At 38.4% G+C, this 23,179-nt stretch overlaps 1 protein-coding gene across 1 annotated transcript in view; it reads left to right on the forward strand.

The window, feature by feature from the left end:
- The window catches only part of LOC126763974 (uncharacterized), a 109,071-nt gene that overhangs the window by 47,025 nt on the left and 38,867 nt on the right, over positions 1-23,179 (forward strand). The gene's annotated exons all lie outside the window — the stretch shown is intronic.

Here is a 23,179-nt window from a genome sequence, read left to right on the forward strand (position 1 = left end):
TCGGAAACGGAAATGGGAAATGATGGATATTCACTGTATCGGCATCGCTACCCAGACGACAATAGCAGAACGTTTAGCATTTAGAGGCATGAATATCGACGTTAACAACACATCGAAGGTGACAACACAGGGATCGTACCATATTCGCCACTTTTGTCTAATTCACATTCAAAACTCATGTCAATGTTGAATATTGCAGATTGGTGAAATCGATAGAATACGTTTGTAATTACGTCACCAAAGGAAGAAATATGGCGGTTATTGGCCTTGCCCGATATGAGATCAGCAGTATCAAATGGGTCGGTATGTGAACTGCAATAAAGCGCTTTGCAGGATATTTACTTTTTCAATTCATGAAAGTTTTCTGACTGTTGTGCGTCTCGCGGTTCAACTTCCTTTAAGTCATTGCGTATTGGGAATGGTACAGTGTGTGCAACTTTTTGAGAAGCATGCCAGCGTTTACATTTGCTGGAATATGATAATCACTGGAAACAGACGAAGGACAATGCGATAGTTACTTCGCACGCCACTGAAGTTCGCATACTTTTCGCGAAGATCATTTCGACATATCAGCCTTTAAATTCGCATCAATTATGGGATACGAAAAAATGGCATTGCCGACGACATTTTACATTGTATTCGCTAAGAATTGGAAAAGGGCAAATTTCGGTTGATACATCCAGTGGTTTGATATCAATTTCACCTTCCTTTTGTCAATTCACTTCAACGGAAGATGAATTCATCACGAATGTTTATCCGAACATTGGTCAAATTATCATAACTGCAATTGCTTGAGTGCACGCGCAATTTTAGCTGCCTAAAATACCGATGTTAATGACTTGAAACTGAAAGATTCAAAGTCAAATTCTGGGAGGTTTGCGCTCATATAAATCGATCGATCGTCTTGACAAAGAAGACGAAACCGTAAATTATCCAGTGGAATTTCCAAATTGCGTCTCACAGTTGGATCTGTCATTATTACGTTTCACAATCTGCATGCGCCGAAACTGTGTAGGGAAACCCGACTGATTATGACGCAGTTATCGAATAGAAGGGACAGCCATTTCAGTTCAAACGTATTCAATTTCCAGGGAAAATTGTCTTTGCGTTGACAATCAACAGGACACAAGGAAATCGCGAAATGCTATGTTTTTCACACGGCCAAATATGTATATGTGGCGTGTTGACGAGTTAGAAACCCATCTTCTCTGAACATAAATCAAAAAATCATGTTTATTAAGTTGCGCTACATTAAAAAAAATGTAGAAAAATCGAAAATAAATCATTTTCGACACAACATAATTTCAACTTTTTTTCATTTCAAAACACATAATTTCACGCAGGACAACGGCTGCGGGGTCAGCTAGTATTCAATATTTTTATTTGCATAAATGTATATGGTTGAAACAAACACAGCAAAGAGATAAAATTAAATAATACAAATAAAATACAATGAAATAAATATGTAGGTAAATGTTCCCTATAAAATATTCACTTATATTGATATCTTTAATTAATATTCACATATATTGATGTTAAGTTTTGATGATATTCATGTTTTTGTATGCCTACAATACAAAATTGATTCTTATTGCAAAGAAAAACAAGCAACTGAAAGTCATCTGATTGTACGTTGGTCAACCGTGACGTAGATGCGCAGAACGAACAAAATTTGTACTCGTCATTGCGCAATCTTGTTTCTATCATTCTTGCATACACACAACAAAACAACGGCAGAAGGAGGTAGCCAGCTGGAGCAAAGAATGAGGAACAAAACGCAAAAAGAAATATACCCTGCAAAACATATCATACCAAAATACCAAGTGAGCGTATCAAATCCTTTAATATTATATTATATATGATATGCACATACATATGTATGTATGTATATATAGGAATATAAAACCTATGACACATTTAACAATTTAATGCGCCTACCAAACGGTGCTAACTTTTGGGTTTAATTTACCGGAAAACCCGAAAACTGTTCAGTATAATATATATACACATATGCATACATACATAAATACAAATACCAAAATTTTCGACGCCTATGTACTAGCTTACCTTCGTGTAGTCTAAACAGTATTAACGCACCAATAAAATAAAAATTCAAGTATTCACTTGCACCAGTATCCGGCAATACCCTTTATACCTGATTATGGATTGCTTAAAATTAGTAAGCGAAGGCAATAATTAAAATTATTCCAGAAAAAGCAACAAAAAAAACATACTTACAACATACATATATGCGTATCTACCTGGTGCAAATATATTTTCTTTACATACATACATACATATTGGAACATTTACATACTTATAAACATAAGTATATACATATGTATAATAGTGCATACGGAAAACATCTACCTATCCGTTTTCGCGCTCATTTTCTTTATAGAGTTCACCTTCGAATTTATACCCTGCACTGGGTACTATATGTTAAATTTTAAACAATTTTCATAAAAGGTTAATCGAATTATTCCTTAAATAATTAAACAATCCGGTAAAGTAACAATGATTATTTTAGTAATAAAAAAATAATTATTGATACCAAAAAAAATAAAAAATATATATATTTGTACATAAGCATACAATTGTATATAACTATACTTCTATCCAAAGTCCACATTGGTAAATATTCAGCAATACTCCTTGTTCTTTGTCAAATAAAAACAAGCGGGATTGCACAAAACATTACAGCATACACTTTGCGCACATGCATTAGCACAAACAATTCGTGCATACTTATATTTGTACAAAGCAAATTGATCTCTTCAACGAGCTCTCAATTGCGCAACAACTCGTACATACAAGTCCAAGTATTAGGGTGTAACTACATACCTACATAAGGACATAAAAAGTATAATAAATTAAAAGTGCGGTTTTAGGAAAAACACAATTATAATAAATAAATAAATAAAATTAAATATATTTTCAAACTAAAATATAAATAAATAAAAACTAACTCTTACTTACTTAAAAGAGTATACAGTTTATTATATTTTACCGGTTCATATACATAAATCAGTTTACACTGAGGAAGATTAAATTCGTTTTGACAAATATCTTAATACAAAAAAAAAAGTTATGAAAGTTGATAACAATCTAGATACACCTGAAGGAGCTACACGCTCAAAACAGGTTGCTAGATTTATTTCAGAAAGTGACAGTTTAATAAGATACTGCACTAGATTTGCCTCCTCACCGATTCACGAAAACTCTGAATCGTTATTAGAAATAAAAAATCAAAACCTCAAAAATTTTTGGACTCGCCTCCAAGGGGCTCACGACGCCATAGTAGATTCGGACGATTCAGATCCACCACAAAATTTTAAATTATCTGCTTACGCTATATACAAAAACTGCTTAGACCAGTACGAAGAAACAAAAGCTATGATCTCCGATCAACTAAAGCTCATTAAAGCAATTGCACCTACTCCCCACAGTAGAGTAGAGCTGCCACAAATAGACAGTCAAAAGGCAAGTTCAGGCATCCATTTCGAGGTGCCGGCATGTGACACAGAAACATTCTATGGAGGTTATGAAGAATGGCCGTCCTTCCGGGACATGTTTACAGCCGTTTACATCAACCATGTACAACTATCAAAAGCACAAAAATTGTATCACCTCAGATACAAAACAAAAGGTCAAGCAGGCGAAATAGCCAAACAGTTCACATTAAATGACGATAATTTCAATTTGGCTTGGGAAGCTCTAAAAGCTAGATACGAAAACGAAAGAATACTGGTCGATAAACAAGTAACGACACTAATGAACTTGCCAAAATTAAGAAAGGAACAAGTGAAGAATTCATCAAACTAGAATCCACTGTTTGTAATTGTTTGTCAATTCTATCGAAACTAAATATTCCCACAATTGGGACTCTATTCTGGTAAACATATGTACCGCAGCATTACCAGAAAATTCGTTACTTTCATGGGAGCAATCGCTCTCATCAAGAAGAAGATGCCCAACGTGGCAACAAATGAAAAATTTTCTCACCACCCAATGTGAATTGCAGAAAGGGTAGAAGAAAAAATAATTAAAACTAAGAACATTAAATACGACCAAAATAGAAGCTTAAATAGACCCCAAGTTAATAACAAAAACAATTTAAAAAAAAGGTCTTACAAAACACAAACGTTCACATCCGAACAAAGAATACAAACGTCATGCGAACTATGTAAAAGAGGGCATAAACTTATATCTTGCGAGAAGTTTAAAAGCTTAAAAGTTAACGAACGAAATAATTTTGTCAGGTCAAAAAGACTTTGCCCAAATTGCCTGTCACATGCGCATATATTTACAAATTGCAAAAGCAAATTTAAATGCTTACAGTAGAATCCCGATTATCCGATTATCCTGACTCGTTCGTCTCGGCTCTAATTTTTAATTTAAAAATGTTTTGACGGGGCAATGATACATGTTACGACAAGTTTATTTTCGCGTCCGATAATAAATAACGAGAGAGAAGATGAAGAAGAGACTGAAACTGGGGGTGTATGTCACGTACCATCTCACGCAGAAGCTTTCAAGCTCTTGATATTGCTTTTAAGTGGTTTGAAAGACAAGATGTATCGGATCCCATACAGTTGTTACAACTTAAACGCATCAGGGACTTGGCCGCAATGAAACGATGTGATTCTTTACGTCAAAGACCAATAACAAGTTATTTCCAACCAAAATTTTAAATTACATAGGCATTATGTAATACATTATTTATCGTTATAGCTTGGTTTTTATATATCGTACATATTTTCTAAATTACACTTGTAAAACTTATTACATAATAAAACTTTATTATAATTTAAATATTGTTTGATTTTCTTTGAAATCGATTATCCGGATTTTCGATTATACGGATTACCCCTGGTTTTATTTGATCCGGATAATCGGGATTCTACTGTATATTGTCATAAAAGACATCATACAATGCTTCATTATAGCACATATCCCCTATCACACCAAAAGCCAAAACTGTAAAAATTGCCAAATGACACCATGTCGCTCAAAGGCACAAAAAATTCAAACGCTGCACAGCGAAACACAGAGTGGATTAGTTGCAAAACCAGTTTCCACCATACCAACTCAAGTTGAGGACAAATACCTTAATTCAAAATAAAGGAAATTGCAAAAGTCAAGGAAACTTCCAATAACAAACAAAATTATAAAATATCAGTATTGTGAGCACTTCTCTGAAGCCACAACTACTCGATCAAATAATGGCCGGTACCTCATACGACTACCACTAGAGCCAAAATTTTCCAATACTCCACAAATTGGTATAAAAAACAAAGTCAGATTTACCTCTGACAGTCAATATATTAAAAGCACATAACACTTTTCGGCCCCCCAGGATGGCTTTCGCCAATAATGGAAAATGAAAACACACAATCCTGAACGAATACTTAAGCGGTGGCGCACTACTACTTGTCAAATTACAAATTTTCCAAAAAGTCGAAAAATCGACACCTATAATACAATATAGGACAACTCAAAAATAACGTTAAGGGATCACTATGTTCCCTATGCGATACTGTGACGCACCTGGACTTACAAAAAAGCAAAGGTCGCTCTTATCGCATCTACATAAGCGCTCCTCATATTGGTGATTATGGGAATCAGCTGTAAAAAACTTCAAATTAATTGTGAAAAATTGTGTCATTGTAAACAAGAGTCAATTCACTGTGCGCTCGCAAGATCCCTCTCATTTAACAGCCCTAACCACAGGGTATGTTTTCAAAGGCGCACCCATTTTGGCCATACCTGAGCCAGGCACAGAGCTGCTGTCCTTAATAAGCTGATAAAAAAAATAATAATAAAATAAAATAAAATAAAACTGCAACAATCGGCAATAATACAAAAAATCAAATAATAAATTAACCGCACAATAAACTTATAAAAGAAAAAAATCGCAAATATAATAATTTGTCAGTGAAATTAAATAAACAAGCAAAATAAAGGTGATTATCTCAAGCACCTACACGTCTATTAATAGTCATAACAAACAAAAAGCCGTTTTCTACACAAAGGTGTAAATATATGTACATATATCAATTAGAACTCCATCACCAAATATCCGACGGTCGTCGTCATGCTACTCCACTAGCAGTACGCTACATATGTATGTACATACATACGAATAATACTAGGCGAAATATTCGCCTAGGGGGCCCAGGATGTTTAAATGAGTTAAGCATCCATCCACTCTACCCGGAAAAACTGGCACACACTAATAAAGCTCTGCTCAATACTACCATAGTCGATGACACCACACTCGTACACAACACAATTCACCACACTACATCAACCCACTCGGCATAAAGGATGGTCCCCTGAGCAGATTCATTACATTCATTTTGATACTTTATATTCATACATCACGATGCGTCGACACCTCACGCTTTGCTCTTCCAATTACTAAATTCAACCACGATCCGTGTCCCGGAATTGGAGTATCGCCGTCTCGCCCGTCGATATTATATTTAATAATATTATATAATAAAATCAATAAATTTAAATTTAAATAAAATTGTTGAAAACCCAAGTGTTTGAAAATTAACCCGGATGTTTTTATTTAATTTAACGCAGTGGTGAGTGCTTCCCAATGTAACGAGTATAAATTTTATTCAAGCTCTCTTTTCGTGAAAAAAAAGGGATGACACTGCTTCGTTTCGTCGCTTGGCATGGAAAATCTGGTCGTGTTTCTGGAATAATGTTTCGACGACTTTTCCCATAAAAGATGTTAAAAATGTTGCTGCTGCTTATTTTTAAATCTCAACATACAGTTCGATACCAAACGAGGTTTCAGACAAGGCGTTTCCCTGTCGTGTGACTTTTTCAACCTGCTTCTGGAGAAAATAGTTCGAGTTGCAGAACTTAATAGAGAAGGTACAATCTTTTATAAGAGTGTACAGCTGCTGGCGTATGCCGATGATATTGATATCATCGGCCTTAACACCCGCGCCGTTAGTTCTGCTTTCTCCAGACTTGACAAGGAAGTAAAACAAATGGGTCTGGCAGTGAACAAGAGCAAGAGAAAATATCTCCTGTCATCAAACAAACAGTCATCGCTTTCTCGACTTGGCTCTCACGTCACTGTTGACAGTCATAACTTCGAAGTTGTAGATAATTTCGTCTATGTTGGAACCAGTGTAAACACAACCAACAATATCAGCCTGGAAATCCAACGCAGGATAACTCTTGCCAAAACTCTGCGAAAGATTTATGGGCCTTTGCGCATTGGCCACGGCGAATATCGCATTCGATGGAACATTTGAGCTGTACGAGATATACGACGACATCGACATAGTTCAGCGAATTAAAAGACAGCGGCTACGCTGGCTAGGTCATGTTGCCCGAATGGACGAAAACACTCCAGCTCTGAAAGTATTCGACGCTGTACCCGCGGGGGGAAGCAGAGGAAGAGGAAGACCTCCACTCCGTTGGAAGGACCAGGTGGACAAGGACCCGGCTACGCTTGGAATATCCAATTGGCGCCACGTACCGAAAAGAAGAAACGACTGGCGCGCTGTTGTTAACTCGGCTATAATAGCGTAAGCGGTGTCTACGCCAATTAAGAAGAAGAAGACATACAGATTTTGTAACCAGTTCCCCAAGTGTCAAAGTTGCTTTCTCCATAGAGCTTCTCAAAACATAATTTTTTGCTCCGGTAATTGCCGATTTCAGGAGTTTCTTGTGGTTTTTAAAATCTTCTCTAAGGCGATTTTCGTTCGTTTTATCCTGGTTACGTTGTAGACGCCGTATAGCTGAGCGACAATGCTTTCTCAGCGTGGAAATTTCCTCATTTCACACATATACAGGCCGCTGCTGGTTGTGATGTGTTGTTCTACGAATTGTTGCATCGCATGCTGCGACCAGTTCCTTTCGCACTGCTGATATCAAGTGGGCGGCATCGTCACCTGATGCCTTTGATGCACTCCTGACTAGCTCAAACAGTCTGCATTGATCTCATGTTGGTTCCAGCTTCCCTTTCGGGAAGTGTTTCTGCTGAGGAGTTTAGGCTCTCGGGAGTACGAAATTTGGGCTATAATCGCCATATGATCACTATTTGCGAATCTTGCGAACATAATGTCAATTATGGATCTTTTATTTCCTTTTTGATACGTTTTTTGTGTTCCACTGTTTATTATTGTTAGGTTCGTTTGACTCAGAAATTCTTGAATTAGCTGTCCGCGATGGTTTGTACATCTGTTGCCCCATGCAGTTGACCATGCATTAAAATCACCAGATGTTACAATCAGTGTTTTGCCTTTGGTTTCTAAAGACAGCCTTAAGAGGAAATCTTTAAATTCTGTAATAGTTGCGCTGAGATGAGCATAACAACTTACAAAATATATCCCCGGTATATTTGCCCATGTGAAACCGTTATGAGCTTCTGGAGCAGGTCTTAAAAAGTTGTCCTTTGCAGTACCATATTGCTGCATTGCCGATTCTGTCTGCAATCCATTTGCTTTTCGGACGCTGGGAGTATTGATCACTTAGTAGGGCGAGTCAGTGTTCTACTCTATAATTGTCTGATTTAGCAAATACTGTGCTGCTGCGCGAAGATTTAATTTTAACTGTTTTATCCTCATTTTCTTAGAGACTTTATCATCTCCAGATACTTGGAGCCAGTCATGCTCAATACTGAGTGTTCCCCTTTGCAGAGCATGCAACTCAGAACGTTTGTGCATATCTTTGCTAAATGTCCCGCGGTTGCAAAACGTGTACATTGAGAAGATCTGTCAGTCGAACTGCAGCAATTACGCACCACGTGACCCAAGTGGAAGCACTTAAAGCATCTGGGAAAATTCGAGTATTCGCGAAGGCGGCAGATCGACTACCCAAGTTTTATTTTTCCCAGTTTGATTGCGGCAAAGTGCTGCACATATTTCTTTGGGAGTTGTTATTTCGTCCAGACCTTTGCACGCAATAGTAAAATTGTGGGTTTGAGGCTGTATCATAGCCATTTCTCCAACAACTCCGTTCAAAGCGTTTAGGAAAGATTCGGCTTTCGTAACTGCTCGATTTTTCAGCTCTAAAAGCAAGTCTCCCTTGAGTGTTTTCCAAATATAGGTTACGTTTGAACCCAGCTCCCCGAGTCCGTTGCCACTTTTTATTTTTCGCAGGATATCTGCATATGGCGCACCATCCTTCTTCGTAATTGTTTAAATGAGTTAAGCATCCACCCCCTCTACTCGGTAAAACTAGCGCATCCTAATGCGACAGCTTAATTCACCACAGCTGATGTCATTACAACACACCACACTCGTACGCAACCCAACTCACAAAAGGAATCGACAACCGGAAAGCTCTTCAATTCGTCAGCTGCAGTTCGCTCATCAATACATCAACAATTCGTTCAAAAAAAGCCGCCCAGCCACAATCGTTTTAATTTCGCTTATACGCTGCGTCGCGATAACACCTCACGCTACTCTGCCCTAATCATACAAGTCAACCACGATCCACGTCAACTTGTTCGCCAGCACCGACAAATCGCCCCCGGAATTTGAGTGTCGCGGCCTCACCCGTCGATATTCATATTATAATTCATATTATAAATATATTATATAATATAAAATTGCTTATTCAAATAAAACTTATTTAAAAAAAAAAACCAAGTGCATTCAGCATAAAAGAGATCTTTTTGTTTTAATTTAATTGTGCTTAACAAAATACTGAGTACAACCTTAAACATGGTCCTTTGAGCCATTCCGAATGGCACTATTGGTTCCGTCCAATAAAAAGAAAAAAATACTCTAAAATCGTGGTGACAAAATTAAAAAAAAAGACGATACAAACCTCAAAAAACTAGTGCAGTGGCGAACAGAAACAACCAAAAAAACAACCAAATAAAAGAGTGCAGTGCATAACAAAACTGTGCAGTGAAAAAACAAAAAAAAAAACAGGGTGCAGTGACCCTAATAAAAACAACATTAAAAATCAAAAGAGGTCTGCGAAAAGAAAACATATTACGTAACCAAAGGGCATAACACAAAACCTAACAAGTAAGGAAGGGCTAAGTTCGGGTGTCACCGAACATTTTATACTCTCGCATGATAAAGTGATAATCGAGATTTCATTATACGTCATTTACATATTTTTCAAATACCGTATTTTTGTAAAGTTTTATTCCGCTATCATCATTGGTTCCTAATGTATATACTCGTATTATACAGAAAAGGCATCAGATGGAATTCAAAATAGCGTTATATTGGAAGAAGGCGTGGTTGTGAACCGATTTCACCCATATATCGTACATATCATCAGGGTGTTAAGAAAATATTATATACCGAATTTCATTGAAATCGGAAGAGTAGTTCCTGAGACATGGTTTTTGATCCATAAGTGGGCGACGCCACGTCCATTTTCAATTTTTAAAAAAAGCCTGGGTGCAGCTTCCTTCTGCCATTTCTTCCGTAAAATTTAGTGTTTCTGACGTTTTTTGTTTGTGGGTTAACGCACTTTTAGTGATTTTCAACATAACCTTTGTATGGGAGGTGGGCGTGGTTATTATCCGATTTCTTCCATTTTTGAACTGTATATGGAAATGCCTAAAGAAAACGACTGTGTAGAGTTTGGTTGACATAGCTATAGTAGTTTCCGAGATATGTACAAAGAACTTAGTAGGGGGCGGGGCTACGCCCACTTTTCCAAAAAAATTTCGTACAAATATGCCCCTCCCTAATGCGATCCTTTGTGCCAAATTTCACTTTAATATCTTTATTTATGGCTTAGTTATGACGCTTTTTAGGTTTTCGGTTTTCGCCATTTTGTGGGCGTGGCAGTGGGCCGATTTTGCCCATCTTCGAACCTAACCTTCTTATGGAACAAAAAAATAAAAACAAATTATTTCAAACATATGTTTACCCATATGTTAAAAGTGCGTGTCTAAAAACAAAATAAATGGTATTAACAAACTAAACCTAGCGAGCACGAAATCTAAAAACAAAACTTAAATCAAAAACAAATCATAAATCGGGCGCGATGTAAAAGCACCTAAACAAAAACGGAACAAACGGGCGCGAACAATTAAAACAAATATACTACAAACAAAACAACAGCGCAAGGAGCTTGCTGGAGCACAGAAAGAGGGACAAAACTAGAGAAGCCTATAAGCAGCTGGAAGAAGAGAAAGAGAATTGGCGACAAACACGTACATAAATACATACATACACCTAAAACGCCCCTTGTGGAAAAATAAAGTGAGCGTATTTATTTCATTTATTGTAAATACGAGGGCTGCTATATATATTCTGGCCTAGGGCAACACTAAGTGTGCCAGGTGCAATCTGACATTTCCATTGGAAAGTTTGACAATTTTTAGCATAACATCACTCAGAACGTTTTGTCATTTAATCGTGAATTGTTTTATTTACAGGGAATTAAAAAATTCATCTCGGCCAAAAAATGGAATTAACTCGTGAACATTTTCGTGCGATAATTTTTCACAACTTTCGACGTGGATTATCACGTATCTTTGTATGGCTATGAAGCATCATCCTATAGCACTGTGAAAAACTGGTACAACGAATTCAATCGTGGCCGACGCTCGCTCAAAGACGAATTCCGTGAAGGTCCTCTAAAAAAAGCCGTTGTGCCAAAAAACATCGATGCCGTACGTGAACTTCAGATAGAGGCATGCCTATGCATTTCTTCCACCAGCATATATTTGATAGGTTTGTTCTCGTTGGATCCCGCACAATTTGACAATCGCTCAAAAACAGGCTCGTGTGGATTGGTGTAAAGAAATGCTGAAAAAATACGATCGCGGTGCTTCTAAAGACGTTTATAAGATCGTCACAGGTGACGAATCATGGATCTATGCGTATGAGGCCGAAACAAAACAGCAATCGACAAAAAAAATAAAAAAAAATTAAAAAAACCGTTTTCGTTGATAAATATGCCTATTTATATTATTAGGCCAGAAATATATATATGGCAATCTACGTATATGTATATAAGTATGTAAAAATACGTTTTATATACTAATATAAAACCCGTATTATAAAATCCTTTTTAACAGCAAACAACGGTTACCAAACTGTCAAAGTTTCGAGTTTATTTTCCGGAAAAAACCGAACACAGTTTGGTATAACCTATATGTATATCAATAATAAATAATATTAATTTATTGCCTATGTACTAGCTTACCTTCGTGTATTCAAACACACAAACAAAGAAAAATTCGAGATTTACTTGCAATATTTTCCGGCAGTACCCCTTATGTTTAAACAAAACAATAAGCAGGATTGCATAAACTAAGTAAGCAAAGGCATAAACATAAAACAAAAAGAGAAAAAACAAACATACATACAAATTTATTTCCTCTTTATACATAATTTCAATATAAATACTAGATATAGGTACAAATTGACAAACATACATATATACAAAGTGCATACGGGTGCATACCTGCACATTACTCACTTCGCTTTCGCACTCTCTTCCATAGAATCTGCCTTGAATTTTACACCTTATACTGGGTATCATATGTTAAATTATTTAAAATTTTAAATTTTAATTAATTTTCAAAAAAAAAAGTTTATCTTAATTTTCCGTAAAAAACTAAACGGTAAGGCAAAGTAAAATTGACTTTTACAAAATACATTTATTGGAACGTACGCAAAATTAAAAATCAGATTAACGAAATATACATCAAATTATAGATTTGAACATACATTCCTACATACATACGTACATACACATATGTGCACTTAAACATACACATTTTTTTAAAAGTCCATATTAGTATATATTCTTCAATACCACTTGTTCTTTGTCAAACCAAAACAAGCAGGATTGGAAGAAAAACAAAAAAAAAAAGTATTACAGCATATTCTTTGCCCACATGCATTAGCACAAACAATTCGTGCATACTTATGTACAAAGCATATTGATCTCTTCGACGAGCTCTCAATTGCACAAAAACAAGTACAGACAAGCCAATTACTAGGGTGTGCATATATACCTATATAGAAAATACTTAAAATTAATATTGCGGTTTGAAAACAAAGCATAAAAAAAATTATAAATAAATAAATTTAAATAGCAAGTAAACAACAAACGCTATAATTAAAAAAAAATAACCCGTATTTTACAAAAAAAAACACGTTTATATACTTAAAAAAGTATTCAGTTCACACTGAAAAATATTTCTACATACAACTAAAATAATGAACAATAACACAAATCTTAAAATTTTTTGGACTCGCCTCCAAGCGGTTCATGGCGCCATTGTAGATTCTGACAATTCAGATCTACCTTCTTCTTCTTCTTAATTGGCGTAGACACCGCTTACGCGATTATAGCCGAGTTAACAACAGCGCACCAGTCGTTTCTTCTTTTCGCTGCGTGGCGCCAATTGGGTATTCCAAGCGAAGCCAGGTCCTTCTCCACTTGGTCCTTCCAACGGAGTGGAGGTCTTCCTCTTCCTCTGCTTCCCCCGGCGGGTACTGCGTCGAATACTTTCAGAGCTGGAGTGTTTTCATCCATCCGGACAACATGACCTAGCCAGCGTAGCCGCTGTCTTTTAATTCGCTGAACTATGTCAATGTCGTCATATATCTCGTACAGCTCATCGTTCGTTCGGATGCGATATTCGCCGTGGCCAATGCGCAAAGGACCATAAATCTTTCGCAGAATTTTTCTCTCGAAAACTCGTAACGTCGACTCATCGGTTGCTGTCATCGCCCAAGCCTCTGCACCATATAGCAGGACGGGAATTATGAGCGACTTATAGAGTTTAGCTTTTGTTCGTCGAGAGAGGACTTTACTTTTCAATTGCCTACTCAGTCCGAAGTAGCACCTGTTGGCAAGAGCAATCCTGCGTTGGATTTCCAGGCTGACATTGTTGGTGGTGTTTACGCTGGTTCCAAGATAGACGAAATTATCTACGACTTCAAAGTTATGACTGTCAACAGTGACGTGAGAGCCAAATCGCGAGTGCGACGACTGTTTGTTTGACGACAGGAGATATTTCGTTTTGCCCTCGTTCACTACCAGACCCATTTTCTGTGCTTCCTTGTCCAGCCTAGAAAAAGCAAAACTAACGGCGCGGGTGTTGAGGCCGATGATATCAATATCGTCGGCATACGCCAACAGCTGTACACTCTTATAGAAGATGGTACCTTCTCTGTTTAGTTCTGCAGCTCGAACTATTTTCTCCAGGAGCAGGTTGAAGAAGTCGCACGATAGGGAGTCGCCTTGTCTGAAACCTCGTTTGGTATCGAACGGCTCGGAGAGGTCCTTCCCGATCCTGACGGAGCTTTTCGTGTTGTTCAACGTCAGTTTACACAGCCGTATTAGTTTTGCGGGGATACCAAATTCAGACATCGCGGCATAAAGGCAGCTCCTTTTCGTGCTGTCGAAAGCAGCTTTGAAATCGACGAAGAGGTGGTGTGTGTCGATTCTCCTTTCACGGGTCTTTTCCAAGATTTGGCGCATGGTGAATATCTGGTCGGTTGTTGATTTGCCAGGTCTAAAGCCACACTGATAAGGTCCAATCAGTTTGTTGACGGTGGGCTTTAATCTTTCACACAATACGCTCGATAGAACCTTATATGTGATGTTGAGGAGGCTAATCCCACGGTAGTTGGCGCAGATTGTGGGGTCTCCTTTTTTATGGATTGGGCATAGCACACTTAAATTCCAATCGTTGGGCATGCTCTCGTCCGACCATATTTTACAAAGAAGCTGATGCATGCTCCCTATTAGTTCTTCGCCGCCGTGTTTGAATAGCTCGGCCGGTAGTCCGTCGGCCCCTGCCGCTTTGTTGTTCTTCAGGCGGGCAATTGCTATTCGAACTTCTTCATGGTCGGGTAATGGAACGTCTGCTCCATCGTCATCGATTGGGGAATCGGGTTCTCCTTCTCCTGGTGTTGTGCGTTCACTGCCATTCAGCAGGCTGGAGAAGTGTTCCCTCCATAATTTAAGTATGCTCTGGGCATCAGTGACTAGATCACCTTTGGGGGTTCTACAAGAGTATGCTCCGGTCTTGAAACCTTCTGTAAGCAGCCGCATTTTTTCGTAGAATTTTCGAGCATTGCCCCTGTCAGCCAGCTTATCAAGCTCTTCGTACTCACGCATTTCGGCCTCCTTCTTCTTCTGTCTGCAAATGCGTCTCGCTTCCCTCTTCAACTCTCGGTATCTATCCCATCCCGCACGTGTAGTGGTCGATCGTAACGTTGCGAGGTAGGCAGCCTGTTTTCTCTCCGCTGTGACACGGCACTCCTCGTCGTACCAGCTGTTTTTTTGCTCTTTCCGAAAACCAATGGTTTCGGTTGCAGCTGTACGTATGGAATTTGAAATGCCGTCCCACAGTTCCCCTATACCGAGTTGTTGACTAGTGCTCTCAGAGAGCAGGAGTGCAAGCCGAGTAGTAAATCGTTCGGCAGTCTGTTGTGATTGCAGCTTTTCGACGTCGAACCTTCCTTGTGTTTGTTGGCGTGCGTTTTTTGCTGCACAGAGGCGAGTGCGAATCTTAGCTGCAACAAGATAGTGGTCCGAGTCGATGTTAGGACCTCGGAGCGCACGCACATCTAAAACACTGGAGACGTGTCTTCCATCTATCACAACATGATCCGGAGACAGCCAGGTAGCTTGATGAATCTTCTTATGCTGGAATCTAGTACTACAGATAACCATATTTCGGTCTACCACAAGATTTTAAATCATCTGCTTACGATATTTACGAAAACTGCTTGGACCAGTACGACGAAACAAAAGCTATGATCTCCAATTAATCAATTAAAGCTCATTAATGCAATTGCACCTACTCCCCACAGTAGAGTAGAGCTGCCACTAATAGACAGTCAAAAAGCAAGTTCAGGCATCCACCTCGAGGTGCCCATATGTGACATAGAAACCTTTAACGGAGGTTATGAAGAATGGCCGTCCTTCCGGGACATGTTCACGGCCGTGTACATAAACCATCCTCAATTATCACATGCGCAAAAATTGTATCACCTCAGATACAAAACTAAAGGTCAAGCAGGCGAAATAGTCAAACAGTTCGCATTAAATGACGACAATTTTAATTTGGCTTGGGAAGCTCTAAAAGTTAGATATGAAAACGACAGAATACTGGTCGATAAGCAAGTAACGACCCTAATGAACTTTCCAAAAATTAAGAAAGGAACAAGTGTAGAATTCATCAAACTAGAATCCACTATTTCAAATTGTTTGTGGATTCTATCGACACTAAATATTCCCACAGACAGCTGGGACCCAATTCTGGTAAACATTTGCACCGCCGCATTACCAGAAAAGTCGTCAAATGAAAGATTTTCTCACCACCCTATAAGAAATTGCGGAAAGGTTAGAAGAAAAAATAATCAAAATTAAGACCATTAAACACGACCAAAATAGAAGCTTAAATAGACCTCAAGTTAGAAGCAAAAACAATTTAAACAAAAAAAGCAAATGTCATGCGAACTATGTAAAAGAGGGCATAAACTAAAAACTTGCGAGAAGTTTAAAAAATTAAAATTAAAACTTTGTCAGATCAAAAAGGCTCTGTACAAACTTCTTGTCCCATACACATAATCTTAAAAATTGCAAAAGCAAATTTAACTGCTTATATTGTCATAAAAGACATCATACAATGCTTCATTACAGCTTATATCCTAACTTACGCCAAAGAAGCGCTTACACAAAAGGAACCATGGGTTTAGCAAAAGCAAATCCCGAAATCCAAAATTTTAAAAATTGCCAAGAGACGCCATGTTGCTCAAAGGCACAAAAAGCCAAAACGCTGCACAGCGAAACACAAAGTGGACTAATTGCAGAGCCAATTATCACCATGACAACTCAAGTTGAGAAACAACAAAATCCATATCTTAATTCACAATTAAGGAAATTTCAAGATATAGGGAAACTTCCCCCAATATTAAACAAAATTCCAGAAGATCAGTATAGTAAGGGCTTCTCGAAAGCCACAACTACTCGATCAAATAATGGCCGGTACGTCGTACGACTACCACTTAAGCCACCGTGTTCCAACACTCCACGAACTGACAGAACAAACAAAGTCAGAATCCAGTCTAACAATATTAAAAACTCAAATATATGCTACTTTTCGACCCCGCAGGATGGCTTACGTCAATAATAAAAAAAAACATAATCCTGAAGAAATCCTTAAGCGGTGGCCGGCTACTCAACGCCAAATTAGTTCATACGCACTAAAACATGAAATATAAAAAATTGTATCAAAAAGTCAAAAATCGACACTTTTCATAAATTTACAAAAATAAACAAAATCTCAAAAGGAAGGGATCCTCATACTCCCAATGCGATACAGTGACGCACCTACTTACAAAAGGCAAAGCTCGCTCTTATCGCACATATCTCATATGGGTGGGTTATGGAAATCTGCTATACAAATCTTCAAATTATGTATACAAAAATATCTACTCCACGAATCGAAGTCGTTCCCTACTCACGGCCACTCCCTCGAAAGATCCCTCTATTGTCACAGTCCTAACTCCAGGGCTAAGGAGTACCCATTCTGGCCATATCTGAGCCAGGCGTGGAGTTACTATCTTTCATAAGCCGATAATAAATAAAGTCCAAACATTGCCGATAATACAGACAAGGCATATAATAAACTACCGGTATGCCAAACCGATAAATAATAAATTGTAAACAGCTAATAAAATTAATAAAAGCAAACAACTTTTTTGGTCTAATAATACAATAAGTCGTCAAAGCACGCAAAATAAATTATTACCTTAAGAACGAATATTTACACAAAATACAATTGGCTATTAAAACCAAAATCGCTTCTTACGGATAATATTCTGCGGCCTCGGTTACTCCACCAACAGGAAGCCGAATTACATGCATCAAAACTAGGCAAAATATTCGTCCAGGGGGCTCAGGATGTTTAAATGAGTTAAGCATCCACCCCCTCTACTCGGTAAAACTAGCGCATCCTAATGCGACAGCTTAATTCACCACAGCTGATGACATTACAACACACCACACTCGTACGCAACCCAACTCACAAAAGGAATCGACAACCGGAAAGCTCTTCAATTCGTCAGCTGCAGTTCGCTCATTAATACATCAACAATTCGTTCAAAAAAAAGCCGCCCAGCCACAATCGTTTTACTTTCGCTTATACACCTCACGCTACTCTGCCCTAATCATACAAGTCAACCACGATCCACGTCAACTTGTTCGCCAGCACCGACAAATCGCCCCCGGAATGTGAGTGTCGCGGCCTCAACCATCGATATTCATATTAAATAAATTTATGAAATATAAAATTGCTTATTCAAATAAAACTTATTAAAAAAAAACCAAGTGTATTCAGCATAAAACAGATCTTTTTTTTAATTTAATTGTGTTTAACAATATACTGAGTACAACCGTAAACATAATAATAATGACATCTGGTTTTGTTCCAATTTTTTCCCATCGGCTTCTTCTTTTTAACAATGTCTACCCATCTTTCCTTTGCGTTTTGAAGAGTCGTTGTATTCTTTTGATTTATTTTTGCTGGTCCACTTTACCATAATTGCCAATAGGGATTTTCTATCATCACTCTTCTCGACTTTATGTGTACTGGCAAGCTGACTTACTGGCCTTCCGACACAAGAAAACTACCTGACCTGATCGACTTTTTCATCACTTGACAAACATCTACGAAATTCATTACCATGGAACATGGATTGGCCTTAATTTCGGACCACTCGCCAGTATATCTAATCTTAAATGGCCATCTACGAGAAATCGACATACCACCTTATCTCTCTAATAGACATACGGACTGGGAGTATTTCAAAGTTATGCTCGACAAAAATATTGATTTTGAAGCAAATATAACAACCCAAGATATCTTAGAAGATGAAGTTCATACATTTACGAAAGCTATTCAGGAATCGGCTTGGAAAAGTACTCCTGTTCCTAAACAAAAAAACTTATTCCCTTTGGAAAGCTGTAAAAAATGCAAGGAAACCGATATTGTCGTATGCACCCCTCAGAAAGCCAAACGGATCCTGGGCCAGAAGCGACGAAGAAAAAGCGGAAGAGAAACTAACTAAAACATTTAGTCCTTTTGCGTTCAATGGTACTCTACCGCTGGAAGAATCGCAATACCTGGGTGAAATCCAATCAGCAACAAATAAATAAGTAGAAAATGTTATTAAAAGTAGATTTAAACCAAAAAAGGCTCCCGGCTTCGACTTGGTGACTGCTGATGTACTAAAAAATCTAACGCCAAAAACCAATAGCAAAGCTTACGATGATAATAAACGTTTACTTAAATCTCAGATACGTCCCACTGTCATAGAAAGTATCTGAAATCATTATGGTACAAAAACCAGGCAAAAGCGCACATGAAGCCTCGTCCAATTTCGCTGTTGCCTATTTTGTCTAAACTACTTGAAGCTGTAGTCATAAGAAGACTTCAGAACATAATTGAAGAAAAGGGACTTATACCCATTCATCAATTTCGATTTAGATCTCAATATACCACAATCGAAGATGCGATGGAAAAAAACACAATTGCGCAGCTGTTTTTCTTGACGTATCCAAAACGTTTGATAGAGTATGGCACCATGGCTTACTTCACAAATTAAGACTTCACTTTCCACAGTATCTAACCGATCTAATTGACTCTTACCTGAGCAACCGCTACTTCAGAATCAAACAGGTGTACCCCAAGGAAGTGTCCTGGGACTACTGTTATACATTTTGTTTACTAGCGGCATGCCTACGTACATTACATTAAACGAGTTGAAGTCTATCCATATAAACTTCACTAACAAAAGTGTTATCCCCTTACATATTGGAAATGAAATTGAACAATTTGCTGCCAAATTTGCAAACAAACATACTAATCACTTTCACTTTAGTAAATAAAAATGCGTACGGATCTAAAATGCACAAACCATTTAACTTTTATTTATAACATAAATGTATATTTTATAAAGTTATTTATTATAAATATCGGCGAGATAAGCGGCGGTACTTCAATTCGGAGTAATATCTCCCGATGCTGGCGAACGAGATGCCGTGGAACTGGAAAATCGCGTTAGAGGTGCAAACCGTTGACGCGGCGCAGTGTCGAAGCTAATGTGTTGCTCAAATGGCTTAAAACGAATTGTAAGTCCCATCCCGATGTCCATACTTTTTGTTTAGTGGGTAGGAGCACAGGTGTGGTGAGTTGCGTTGAAGTGTCATCAGCTGTGGTGAATTGCACTGTAGCATTAGGATGCGCCAGTTTTACCGGGTAGAGGGGGTGGATGCTTAACTCATTTAAACATCCTGGGCCCCCTGAGCGAATATTTTGCCTAGTTTTATATATATATATGCTATTGCATGTATTTCGGCGTACTGCTAGTAGAGTTGCGAGAGCGTGGCCGTGAATGGAGAACGGCTTCGGTTCATAGAGTAGAAAAATCTTCATTAATCATAATTAATGCTGTGTAGAGCCGATTTCCCTAACTCACCCATATGAGGAGGGCTTGCATAGATGCGATAAGAGCGACCTTTGCTTTTTGTAAGTGTAGGTGCGTCACTTTATCGCATTGGGAGTATGGTGATCCCTTAACTTCTTTTTGAGATTTTATTTATTTTTGAAAATTAATGAAAATGTCGATTTTTCGACTTTTTGATGCAACTGTGTATTTTATGTTGTAGTATGTATGCACTAATTTGGCGTTTAGTAGCCCGCCACCGCTCTAGGATTTGTACAGAATTTTTTTTTTTCATTATTGGCGAAAGCCATCCTGCGGGGCCGAAAAGTTGTATGTGCTTTAATTAATTTGGACTGTCAGAGGTAACTCTGAATTTGTTTTTTATCCCAATTTTGTGGATTATTGGGAAATTGTGGCTCTAGTGGCAGTCGCACGACGTACCGGCCATTATTTGATCGAGTAGTTGTGGCTTTAGAGAAGTGCTCACAATACTGATCTTTTATAGTTTTGTTTGTTATTGGAAGTTTCTTAACGTTTGCATTTCACTTAATTGTGAATTAAGGTATTTGTTTTTATTATACTCAAGTTGAGTTGGTATGGTGGTGACCAGTTCTGTAACCAGTCCATTTTGTGTTTCGCTGTGCAGCGTTTGAGATTTTTGTGCCTTTGAACAGCATGGTGTTTCTTGGCAATTTTTAGTATTTTGGTTTTCGGGATTTGCTTTTGTAATTAAACCCGTGGTTCTTTTTGTATATGCGCTTCTTTGAGGTGCGATGGGATATGTGCTGTAATGAAGCATTGTATGATGTCTTTTATGACAATATAAGCAGTTAAATTTGCTTTTGCAATTTTTCAGATTATGTGTATGGGACAAGCAGTTTGTACAGAGTCTTTTTGATCTGACAAAGTTGTTCCTTTCGTTAATGTTTAATTTTTTAAACTTCTCGCAAGTTTTAAGTTTATGCCCTCTTCTACATAGTTCGCATGACGTATGTTTTTTTTGTTCGGATGTGAACGATTGTGTTTTGTGAAAGTTTTTGTTTAAATTGTTTTTGTTACTTACTTGGGGTCTATTTAAGCTTCTATTTTGGTCGTGTTTGTTCTTAGTTTTGTTTATTTTTTCTTCTAACCTTTCCGCAATTTCATATTGGGTGGTGCGAAAATCTTTCATTTGTTGCCACGTTGGGCACTTTTTTCGTGAAGAGAGCGATTGCTCCCATAGAAGTAACGATTTTTCTGGTAATGCGGCGGTGGATATATTTACCAGAATAGGGTCCCAGCTGTCTGTGGGGATATTTAGTGTCGATAGGACCGACCGACAATTAGTGGATTCTAGTTTGATGAATTCTACACTTGTTCCTTTCTTAATTTTTGGCAAGTTCATTAGTGTCGTTACTTGTTTATCGACCAGTATTCTTTCGTTTTCGTATCTAGCTTTTAGAACTTCCAAAGCCAAATTGAAATTCGCATTTAATGCGAACTGTTTGACTACTTCGCCTGGTTGACCTTTAGTTTTGTATCTGAGATGATACAATTTTTGCGCATGTGATAATTTAGGATGGCTAATGTACACGGCCGTGAACAAGTCCCGGAAGGCGGTTATTCCTCATAACCTCCGTAAAAGGTTTCTGTGTCACATGCGGGCACCTCGAGGTGGATGCCTGAACTTGCCTTCTGACTGTCTACTTGTGGCAGCTCTACTCTACTGTGGGGAGTAGGTGCAATTGCATTAATGAGCTTTAATTGATCGAAGATCATAGCTTTTGTTTCTTCGTACTGGTCTAAGCAGTTTTCGTATATGGCGTAAGCAGATAATTTAAAATTGAATGGTAGATCTGAATCGTCAGAAACTACAATGGCGTCATGAGCCGCTTGGAGGCGAGTACAAAAATTTTTCAGATTTTGACTTTTTATTTCTAATAACGATTCCGAGTTTTGTGAGAACTAAATATCTATACAGAATTTAGCCCACACAACCCATAAAGGCACACCCTATTGTTCATAACACAACGGGAAAACCACGCCACTTCTAGAAACACAAGAAGATCGAGAAACCAGACATGCAGATGAAATGACAACAACAACGCATACGCAGCAGTAAAATCACGCCACGCAAGCAATACAACGGGATACCACGGAGACGGAGAAATCAGACAAGTAGACAAAACAACAACAAGCATACATACGCAGCGGTAAAACCACGCCATTGCCAGCAACATACGCCATCCCAACGCAACATGTTGCGAATGTTTAGCACGCAGCACAGGCTTGTTGGGGAGTTAGGTGATGGATGATCAGTCAGTCAGCACGGGACTGTGACAGCGTACGCACGCTTGGCATCAGACTACGCGGTGAGTTTATCCTCTGGCTAGTCTTGGTACCCTGGCTTGTGAACGCCGTCTGTTAAGGGTGAGCTTGGTAGTGAGTTTATCCTCTGACCAACTCAACCTTTAACATCGCGGTCGCTAACGCAGTCTTCCGTGATCCGGGATCTTTACGCGGCAAAGTAATTAAAAGGACCTCTCCAGCGTAGCAGAGGAGCGTAAACGGGTATAACAATGCAGCGTTATTGAAGCCTACACGAGCGTCGGCAGAAGTAGCCGGACGTAGTCGTCGTAGCACGCGGGTGCTAACGTGTACATCAGGACAGCGTCATCGAAGCCTACACGACCGCCGGCAGAAGTAGCCGAGTGTAGTCGTCGTAGCACACGAGCGTCAACGTACATATAAGCCAGGACATCGTCGTCGAA

Source organism: Bactrocera neohumeralis, unplaced genomic scaffold, assembly GCF_024586455.1.
Source record: "Bactrocera neohumeralis isolate Rockhampton unplaced genomic scaffold, APGP_CSIRO_Bneo_wtdbg2-racon-allhic-juicebox.fasta_v2 cluster09, whole genome shotgun sequence".
NCBI lineage: Eukaryota > Metazoa > Arthropoda > Insecta > Diptera > Tephritidae > Bactrocera > Bactrocera neohumeralis.